General features: G+C 37.1%; 1 long non-coding RNA gene across 1 annotated transcript; it reads right to left on the bottom strand.

Annotated features, from left to right (window-relative positions):
- Positions 1 to 578: 578 nt before the first annotated feature.
- Positions 579 to 2421, bottom strand: LOC141486253 (uncharacterized). Its single transcript, XR_012467728.1, has 2 exons — positions 1397 to 2421; positions 579 to 1053 (listed from the first exon to the last, which is right to left on the bottom strand). It is a non-coding gene; the product is annotated as an uncharacterized lncRNA (long non-coding RNA).
- Between the last annotated feature and the right edge of the window lie 8726 nt (positions 2422 to 11147).

Raw genomic sequence — 11147 nt, 5'->3', positions numbered from 1 at the left:
TTCGGTATCGGAGTTTCAGTACAGTGATACAGCCGACGATACCATCTGATACCGATACCGCGATACCGAGACAGACAAATACACTGTGAGAGTTGTATCAAGATACTGATACTTGCATCATGTAACGTGAATGGGGCCCTTAAGATTTCCATATTTTCCATTAAAGTTAAAGTTTCGTGCTTTCGTTTAGTAGATCGCGATTGTGCTTAAGAAGCCATTTTTTTGCTAATTAACAACAAGAAAGAAAGACGCGCGACCGTTCGTTTTTGTTCCTAGTGGCGGGCTAACGATGCAACCCACCTAATTTTAAACGTTCAAAGGTGAAAACTCAAAGTTAAAAATATGGAGGTTATCACTTATGTGCTTATAGGCTGCTCAGATTGTTACGGGGAGGGTGTAAGTTTCAACAATGATTGGTAATAGTCGAAGGCAAATTGAAACTGACTACTACCAATATAACAAAGTTGACTTGACCGGCTCGATAAACGGGCGCCAGGTAGCAAATGAAAATTAAATAAAGATAATTACTACCAAAGACATTCTCTATCTTGGCGGAGAAGGCAGAATAAACCAACAGGAACAATTAACAACTTTAATTACTAATAAAAAAAAAACAACAAGCTGAAGGCTATTCACAACCAAAAATTTGTAAAGCTGAAGGCTATTTAAATTCAGAATATTTACAAGTTGTCAATCTGATTCAAAGATGGCCCTGGTTGGATAATACCTGGGTGGGTGGTTTGACGATGTTGGTCCCAGCGAAGTGCTGTTGGGCTGGAATCGACTGGGCTAACAGTACCTTGACGACGAGGACGACTCAATGGTCTCTATATAGCAGGACAATGGTTGGTTCTGGTTAACTGAGCCTCTTCGATTATAAATTATCAGCAAGGGGACCTCCTGGTAACACCAATCCTCTACCCAGTATTTGGCTTCCTCAAGGTTATGCGAAACAAACGGAATGAATCAGAATTAAAAAAAAAAACAATAGTTCTCCAGTCGCCAGTCAGACCTCCTACTAAGGATCAGTCCCCGGAACAATGATATTATTATCTGAAAAAGGTATTCTGAGTAGACACGGTTTCGATAGATTTGAAAAGTTGAACCTTGAAAGTTACCAAATTTCATTGAATAACCAAAAATATCTTATCGATATTCTCCAATGGAATCTTCCTAAAAAGTAATCAGCCCTGAAATTTGATTCCTTGCAATGATTCCTTAAATAAACGGAAATTTGGATTTCAACCTCAATCCTCGTGGTCTCGGAAAAAAAACCGAAAATTGGAAACTGTAAATCAAAATAATTTACTCAACGAGTTATCTAAACGTTCAGTTCAATTCAATCTACTGTATGCACAAATTAATAAATGATAAATAAGATAATTAGGTCTTTTACCAGAAAAATGCCTTCTACCCACTTTTTCCGCACACCTGTTAACGTTCACGGTCGCTACGCTTCTCTCTTCCGAAACCAAATTCCTCGATATCCGTCGATTTCTCCGATCTTTTTCCGCGCAAGCGGTCTTCACTCGAAATTGAAAGAGGGAGTGACTACTGTCCCGGCATTACTTCGATGCAAGATATTAAATATTAGAAATGGAACGAAATTTTCGTTACAACTGTTTTTGGGATTTTGTATGACATGTTTTCCGTCACAAGCTCCTATGCAATGAGGATAATTCCAGGAAACTTCGTAATCATTTGCTATCTTTCTCCATTCGTTTTCTGAGCGTGGCATCTGAAAAAAAAATTATTAACATTTAATTGATCTATTAATCTCTATTTCAAATTTGAATAAATTTTCAATTATTTTATGACATTTTATTGAAAAAAATTAAATTCATTTTTGATCTACAGGTTGCACCCAGTGAAGATGAAACTGTTGATGTACTTCATTCCTCATCAGTTCCGTCCCCATCTCGTCCATCAAAAAAATTATTTCAATCTCCCCTTAAGGTAAACAGGAAGAGAAAAGTGGAAGATGATCGTGCGAATGAAGCATATGCCATTTTGAAGGAATCTGTTAATAAGCCAAGGGATGCAAGTACCGTGTTTGGGGAGTATGTCGCCACTAAGCATCGGCAGTATAGTGCCTATACCAAAAATTTAGTAGAACATGCTATTAACAATATACTGTTCGAAGCAGACATGGAGAAATACGACCCAAGCACATTGCAACAACTGACGCCGACGGTTGTTCATCCAGAAACTACACCATCTCCCCAAATGGGAAGCAGCGAATTACTGTCGTTCTATAGCTCCTTTTCAGACGAATCATTATCCTCGTCTACTCAATAATTATGTTTATTATGTATTTTAAGTTATGTTTTTAAAGTTTAAGTTTTATAGTTTTTAGTTACTTTTAATTAATAAGAAAAGTTATTCACTTTATTCACTTGAAATGTGTTATTGATTTAATTATGTTTTGCTTCAAATAACAAAATGGTTATACATATATATTAATATTTTTACTTACCCTGACAAAATCTTGTAAAACGTCCATCATAGCTCTGCAAACCTCTGGAATAATTCGAGAAATGCTTGGCTCAGATAATTGAAATAGATACTTAAGCGATGGATAACTATCACCTGTAGCCAAATATCTCAATGTCACTAATAATCTCACGCGAGGTGTAATTGCTTCCCTAAAGTTGGTATCACATTTTCTTATTATAGGTGAGATTTTTTGAAGTAAGTATTCAAAATCTTCTTTACTCATCCGCGTAAAATTTCAAAATAGAACATCATCGTCAGCAATCAACTTGTTGTACAAATTAATTTGAATTTCTTGTCCATCGACATATAAATTTTTTCTCCAATACTGTGGTGTTTTTCTTTTCCTTTTGCGATCTTTTCGTAATGCGATTACCAAATAAGTAGCCGCCGCTACTGTTTGTAGTGACATGTTGACCAAACTGAGTTGCTTGAATGGAATCACGCATGCCGCATGCTACACCCATGTACGACAACGCGCATGCGACATGGGGCAACAAAATCCGCATGCGACATGCAACATGTGTCCGGGCAACTTGTCGGACGCCTACAATGGGCAACACTAGGAAACAAGTATCCATGCGACATGTCGTTCACTGTTGCCTCAGTGGAATTGCCCCTTTACTCTGAGTACAAACAAAACATCTTTTTCTACCGATCAAATTATTTTCATTTCTTGGTGGAAATTTTTTAGGAAAATGTCTAGCTGTTAATCGAAATGGAGCCGGAACTTGCGCCCTTCTTGATGTGTAAACGTAGTCACCTAAGTTGAGTTATATCAATTGAGAAATAAAATTCATCTGAAAACTAGCCAGTGTTATCTTCTTTTTTATGGCATCTTGGAACAATATATGACTGTTCAGCAGGACCACGTCCATAATATGGAAAAATACTTTTGTATACCATTTGGTTTTTCCCCTCACACTTTCGACAGAGCTTAGCAGCATATCTGTTTTGTCTACTGCCCCCATTCTTTTGTTGTACTCAATAATACACTCTGGTTTCATAATTTTTCTGTTGTCGTTCTATCAGTTTTTCCTGTAGCTGCGACACTGTTGTCATGGACTGTACTAAGCATAAATACTTCACGTTTGTCACACCATTTTATGGCAATTAGTCTGTTTCGAGTAGTACGAAAGGAAAACTCGCCCCTTTTTAATTTTCCTTCCATTTTAGGCATTTGCTTTCTGGTCCTGCGCACAGTTCCGCAAGCGTTACTGCAATGTTCATATAACCATAAAAATAAATCAGGACTGCTATACCAATTGTCAATAAACAGTGTATGGCCTTTGTCCAAGTAGGGTTCAAGGAGTGTAACAACTACATCTCCAGATTTTCCGAAATTCGATTTCGCAGATTCTCTAAATGTCGCTCTTGCATGATTCAAAATTTTACGAATTTTTCGTAAAGTATCATCGTTCTTTGGCAAATTATTGTCGAAAAAATGCAGCATACTGAAGATCCCCAGAAATCGATCCAGTGGCATTGTTTTCCCGAAGGCAGGTGTTTCTAATAACGCATTTACAGACCAGTACTCTTGTATTTGAAGCTTTCTTACAAGCGTCATTAGAAAATTTAGAGCAAAAAAACGATGTAATTCTTTTCCGTCAGTGTCCTTCCATTGGTTCAATCTAGAATGAGGCAGAAGACGATCTTCATGTTCCACGACGTATTTATAAAATTTATTGGTTTCGCTAACTATATGATTTGTTATCTCGTTCCCGAAAAAAAATTGAAAACAATCGTATTCAGAATAGTTACACAAAAATACCCGGAATATTATGTCCACATTTACTCATGCCAAAAGTGAATCTTCGCGGCCCAATGTTTACCTGTTCCCAAATCAAGTTTTCGTTTATTTCACCTGGCTCTTCTTCTGCATGTTCTTCTACTTTAGCTTCATCTGCGGGTGAAGTTGTCATCTGATCCAGAACTTCGGCTTCAATCTCGTCAGCGGAATCATCCGATGCATCCCCGGCTATAAAATCATCTTCTGAGTCACTTTGCGTCAGGATTTCCTCTAGTTTGGCAATGGTATAATATGCCCCTCTTTTAGGCAAGGGGATAGGCATTGTTATTACTGAAAAAAATTATAATTATTATTATTTCAGCACTAACCAAAGTAATTACCTTTTATTCTATAATCACTGTTTCGGCACAATTCGCCCAGAATGACTACGTTTTATTTCACCTTTATTGTTTTGTACTCCGTGGTACTTTTACAAATGCTTTCCAAACAATACTAACAACGTACTAAACGTAAAACATTTCATCGCCGCTTCAAATCTGCCCAAGCGATTGGCTAAATCACGTGACAAAGAGTGGATAAGAAACGGACTTGTTTATACGCATTCATGTGCTTACAGCAGCAAAACAACTAGACCTTTCTCAAAAATGCGTCGTCCGCAGAGGTGACACGAAAATGAAATGACGCTTTTATGCGCTATCCGCAGCGAAAGGGTTAACATTTTAATTAGAGAATTTTGGCTCATTACAGTTTCATTACATTATTTACATGCATCAATGTACACTTTATAAAGCTCAGTGATAGTTGCAAAGGATTGCTCCAAATAAAATTTGTTAATCTCTTTCCGACAATAATGAGAAGGCAGCTTATTTAATTTTTCCAAGAAAGTTTTCATAAATACATTAGGAACTCGAGAAAAAAGAATTCCTCCTATTTTAGGCCTTTCTTTGTTTGCTTGAGACATTCCATTATGACTACGACTCACCCAATTATCAACTTGCCATTCATTGAGGCCGAAAGCCTCAATGAATGGCACATTTTTTTACAAACAGGCACCGTTTCTGTACTAACCTTAATGGTATATTTAAGAGTCCCGCTACGTCGAGAGTTATCAACAATTGCTGCTTTTGGTTTTTCTTTCGTAACTAAACTACACACATAGGTTTTTCGTTGATCCTAGGATAATTCCTTCTAGAACATCGCAAAAATGTCCTTTCTTGATTCTTCTCTTATTTCACTGCATTTTCTCTTATTTGATTTAACGCAAAATGTTGACAAACAAGTTGGACCCATCTTGCGCTCCCCTCTATCTGCATCATGAAAAGTTTTGGTTTGATTTGCTCAGTGCCGTTTTTAGGTTTTCCGGACCCTGGGCCAGTCACCGTTGGGCCCCCCTGTTTCCTATCTTTATTCCGCGAATTATGATTCATTCAACGTATTAAGTCGTGATTCATTCCGCCACGGTCGCGGATCCGCGGTTGCAGCCGCGTAATAACTTTAAAGCAGAGTGTATTTAATGTCTCACGTACATCGCGAACTTTCATCGATTCCGCGGATTATCGAGGATCCGCGGTTTCATCCGCTAATTATTCGCAGGTCCGCGACAGTGGCGACGTATCCGTGGATCGATTCATTTATTCTGTCATAGTCGCTGATTCGCGGTTGCACCTGCATCATTATTTCAATGGCAGCCGCGCAATTTGCTACGCGGATCATGATATTTGGGGCAGGGTGTAGTTGATATTCATTCTCAGTTGTAAGAAATCCAATTTCATACTACTTTCGTCATAACTATTTTTCGTGTAAAATCGAAAATAGACTAGTTATTCAATGAAAATGTATATTTTCAGCTGTAAACCGGTTTCATATTCTGCTACTAGGTGGAAATTTTCCAACTTTCATTCATATGAAAGACCTGAGAAGAAGAGTCTCATGCCGTGAAACGATATTCTCTGGCGTACTACTACTACTACTACTGTTTGTATGAATAATGTAGCCCTGAAAAGGGCTGTTTTTTTTACTAGAAGGCCCACGGTTAGTGTTTAACAGGTTTGACACTGTTACATATTATGCATGCTTACACTCTTGTGAAATTTGTGAACGGTCTTTCACATGCCTCACATCAATACTGACCCAGCTGCATCATAGAGACCGTATCATGGGTGTTTACATGTTGATACCAGCCGCCGTTATTGTTCCGTATCGAGTAAAATCGAAAACAGCACCAACATAACTTCTGGATACCACCATTGATCGTTTTGATTCTTACGTGCGCATCTGTCACACAATACAGATCCAGTCGATCTTCTAATGTGTCGGTGACGTTGAGCCATCGGACGCTGATCATTAAGGCACCATCCCCAATGCTATTCCCTTCAATAATCTCCTCGTGCTCCAAAACATTAGCTTCTTCGTCGACTTCAATATCTGCCTCATCTCCTATAATTTCAACTTCCTCTTCCACAATTCCCTCTATGTTGGGAGCCATTCCATCCCCATTCAATGACTCATCATCCGTCTAATTATTCTCATCATCAAGTGATATCCTAGCTAATACAGCGGCGATTTTTTCCGAATTCATGTTGATGTGCTCTCATATACTGAGTGAGGTTCAGGATCGAAACTCTACTTTTATATGATTCGGTTGTGGTCGTGGTAGCGTCTCCACACTACTCCAACTTCTCGCTTTATACGATTAGGAGAGGGGGATGTGCCAGCCCAGTCGAATTAACGAGATGAGCAGTTCAGGAGACGAGAAATCCATGCTAATCGTATGTCGACATACACCCAGATAGGCCCTGGAATTACCTGCTGATTTTAACTATTTTGTCAATTCAATTCATTTCATTTTATGTTGATTATTAAAATAAATAAATCCATTGCTACAATATTACTTATATGATTTTTGGTATTTCGAAACTATTCAGCGAAGAATAATAGATTCCACAGTTTTAGAAAATTTATAATGAAATTCAAATTTATTACATTCCACTTTATTTTTCATCAAGTACAATAATAATGCTATTACTAATGAATTTTCATTGATCCATCAGTTGTGATGTTCGGAGAATCCCAGCCATTTTACATATAGACGACATCCTTTTCGTTTCAAAACTCGCTACACCAAATATGTATTGGGATCATGGGTTTTATTCAATTCCATACCATAGAAGGAACCTTCAATTGGCTGTCCGTTCACATCTTCGAGCGCATAAGTTATAGGATCTGTTTTATTTACTGTTACAACTTTGAAAAGCTCAGTTGTAAAGCTTGCCGTATAACCTTTTTCGAAAACGCCTTAATATTTACTGATTCGCACCATATCTCCAATTTTAAATTCTATTTTTCCACGTTTTCCATGCTGCTTCTTTGATCTTGCATAAACTGTCAATTTTGTGGATGGTTTTACGTCTGCAGGCTTAATGCCAATGGTACGATGAACTTTGTTGTTATATTGACTGGTAATTTTAGGAAGAATATTCAAGCAACTGTAGTGGCTTTGAAGTGAAAATTGTCTATAAAGCCAACTTTTCAACGTCCTGATGACTCTTTCCGCAATTGCAGCCTTTTTTGTGCTGAATGTTGAGTAATGATTGATACGGTGCTCTCTCATAAGCGATGAAAATTTTGAATTATAAAACTCGGTACCGTGATCAGATTGTAAGTTCCTTGGGACATGCTTCGCATCTTTCAACACACTCGCCATAGCTGCAGTAACTGAATCAGCAGTTTTATTTCTCAATGGTCTTGACCATACATACTTCGAATAACAGTTGATTACTATGAGGATGTATATGACCGTCATTTTCTTTAGCATATGGTTACATTTCCATCAGATTCATCTGCCACAAGTTATAAAATCCCTTTATTATTGTCTTTCGGCGGGGAAAATTTCGACGCGCCGGCTTATGTATTTCCTTCACAACCTGCCATTTTGCATCACTCATATTACTGCTACATGGTTTCTTCGAAGTGATGAAGTTGAGGATTCAGTTCGCTACTGTTCACGTGCAGGTTTAACGACTGACTGTTCAACTTCAATAACTTGTTCAGTAAAAGTATCAACCAAATCGGTTATAACACCAATTTGCTTCTCTACATTACTCAATCGATCAGCCAATGCTGAAGTGATCAGTGCATTTTTGTCAATGATGATTCGCAGTTCGTATTTTTTGAATCAATGTTTTTTTTGACGTATCGTAGCGCTGGTGCAATGAATTCTTGGAAATAGTTCAAGGTTGATTCCTTGGCTGCTTTAATGTGATCGTCAACGTATCTTTTAGTGACAGTCTTCATCGTCTACAGGTTCACCAATATTCTGCCTTTCATTTTCTAACTTCTCCTTCAACTGTCTTTTCATATGCGTGCTAGTGATAATACTGGCAGTAATTTTTCTACCTTCTCTGTTATCTGGTCGTTCATATTTTGGGAAAGGCCGTATGTCCAAGAGTGACACAACTTTTTTCCCGTCTCTTTGTCGGTTTCTGTGACGTAACTTTCAGTTGAGTTTTCAGATGAGGCGTAGTTCTGGATTGCACTTGGACCGGGAGTAGCGTCAAACATTTCGGATGAAGTTAAGGTTTCGGTATAGATTCGGCTTGAACTAGAATTTTTTTGAAAAATTGTCTTCTTAACTTTGGATATGGCCAATGTTGCGGTTGTGCAGGAAGGTTCACTTTTATTTGGCGTTTTGTAAGTGCTCAAGACTACTTGTTGTAGTGAAGGAAGAGAAGAATAATCAACAACTGTGTTTACGAAATGTGCAAGAGGCAGCTTTTCATCCGCTGAATCATCTAATAATTCCATATCTAATTGTCGAATCTCATAGTTTTTTTATCTGAAACAGATCTCTACAAATCATTTTCATCTGAATCATCTAGTGATTCACCAGCTGTTTGTCGGATTTGCCGTTTTTCTTTTTCATCTAAAACAGATCTCAAATTATTTTCTTGTCGATAATTCTCCTTCCGACTTTCCCCTACTCCTGGCAATCTGTGATGCTATGTATTTATTTACAATGGTTGATATAGGTGCCTATGGTTCACAAAGTGATGACATACGTCATTCACTCTTGTCTTTCAAGAATGTCGCTTATTTGTCGTCTTTTTTTTAGATGCAACATCTGTTGTCATCTGATTTAGGGATGAAGTAACATAGGCCCCAAATAAATCGTTTGGTGTGCCATCAGTTTTTTATTGGATGGCAGCTACTATATTTTCTGCACATTTAAGTATATTAGCCACTTCCGATGTTTGTTTTATAGTTTGTCTTTCACCTGCAATAATTGAATTAATGATAAAGATTGCACATTGTATAAAAAGTTACTTGATTTTATTGCTCGTCGTCTTTTACGGGCCCAATCAGTCTTTGGTGCAAAATTTTCACATTCGTCTGGGTTCGTTGCCTCTGGTTCTGAATCTTTTTCTGAAAATCCATATTCAATCCGATTTTAAAAATGAAAAATCTCACCTCTGTGATCCTCCTGATGAACATTAGCCTGTTCTGCTGAAATATGTATAAAAATCTCTTCAGTCTTGGCAGTCATTTGGGATATCAACCTCCACATCTCTGATACTTTTGCAGTCCTGAATGTGTTCTACAATTCATAAAAATATCACATCTACAATTTATAAAAATATCACCAATATTTCAACTCTTGTCATCTCAAGAAATCGAAAAGCATGGAAATATTCCCACTGAGGTTCTGATGGTGCTTCTGCACCAGAAGGAATCACTTTTTTTTCACGAGCATATTTGTCTCGTAAATTTTTCCAAATTCTTTGACATTCAATTGTTGTAATACACAAATTGTATTATTAAAAATAAATATGCAAATGTATTTTCATTACGGCTTATGTGCAGGGTTAGTCCAGCACCAACTCCCGCCAAACGGTCATCTCCCGCTAAAACCAATGAAGCGGAAAAAAGAGGGAAGAGGGGTTAGGTGAAATCACTCGAATGACCTATAAATAGTCGGATCTCGGAGGAATAAGTCCAGTTATCACCCGAAGACGATATCACCCGAACAATCGAAACGTCGTGACGTAACTTGGTTTGGAATCTTTCAATTATTATTTTTAATTTTTTTTATTTATTTTTTGGTGGTTGCTTGCATGTTATTTCTTTGTTATTTCAGTTTTTTGTTTAATAAAACTGTTATTTTCGGAATCTTTCAATTTTTTTTCAGAGATTTGAAATCAATTTATATTATATCAGACCAGGGGTTGTCAAACTTTTTTAGACACCGTTCCCCTTTTTACAAAAAAAATCGGGTACCCCTTCACAGTAAGTAAAATAACTAAAATACCTATATGTCGGAGAATGATCCGAGTTGTCAGCCTTTTATTTTGTATAGTTTTAACACGTGTAACTTAATTAATTGTCATGTTCAAATGAAAACAAAGATATATTGCTTCCATACATTTCATTCCATTATTACATTTTATTACATTATTTTATTACATACATTTTATAATATTAAAAACACACAAACCTTAAAAAACAAAAAGCTCTTACTTCAAAAGAAATTAGTGAGAAGGGTGAGCTTGTTTCTGTTTGCACAGTTCATTAATATTAGGTTCTGACTTGGTATAATCTTAAATCATCTTCAACATTTAATTTGTTTCTATATTTACTCTTAAGATATGTTGAACTTGAAAAACCTCTTTCACATAAATAAGTGGTGGAAAACCCAACAAGAAATTCAACAGCAGTGCTAGACAGTTCTTTGTGTTTCATTCCAACACCGATCCAGAAATTCAACAATGTATTACCAGAACTCAAATATTTATTTTTCAATGTGGGATCACACGGAACTTCAATGAGCTGCTCCTTTTTAACAATAGTCAGGTTAGTGTCCGTAGCATCAACAACAAAGGGGTCACGTATCCAGTCATACTGTTTCTCC

This window comes from Leptinotarsa decemlineata, unplaced genomic scaffold (genome assembly GCF_025532065.1).
Source record: "Leptinotarsa decemlineata unplaced genomic scaffold, Ldec_3_MD MMD2_tig00026347_RagTag_RagTag, whole genome shotgun sequence".
Classification (NCBI taxonomy): domain Eukaryota; kingdom Metazoa; phylum Arthropoda; class Insecta; order Coleoptera; family Chrysomelidae; genus Leptinotarsa; species Leptinotarsa decemlineata.
Note: the sequence above shows the minus strand (reverse complement) of the source record. Positions and strands in the feature narration are given on the sequence as shown.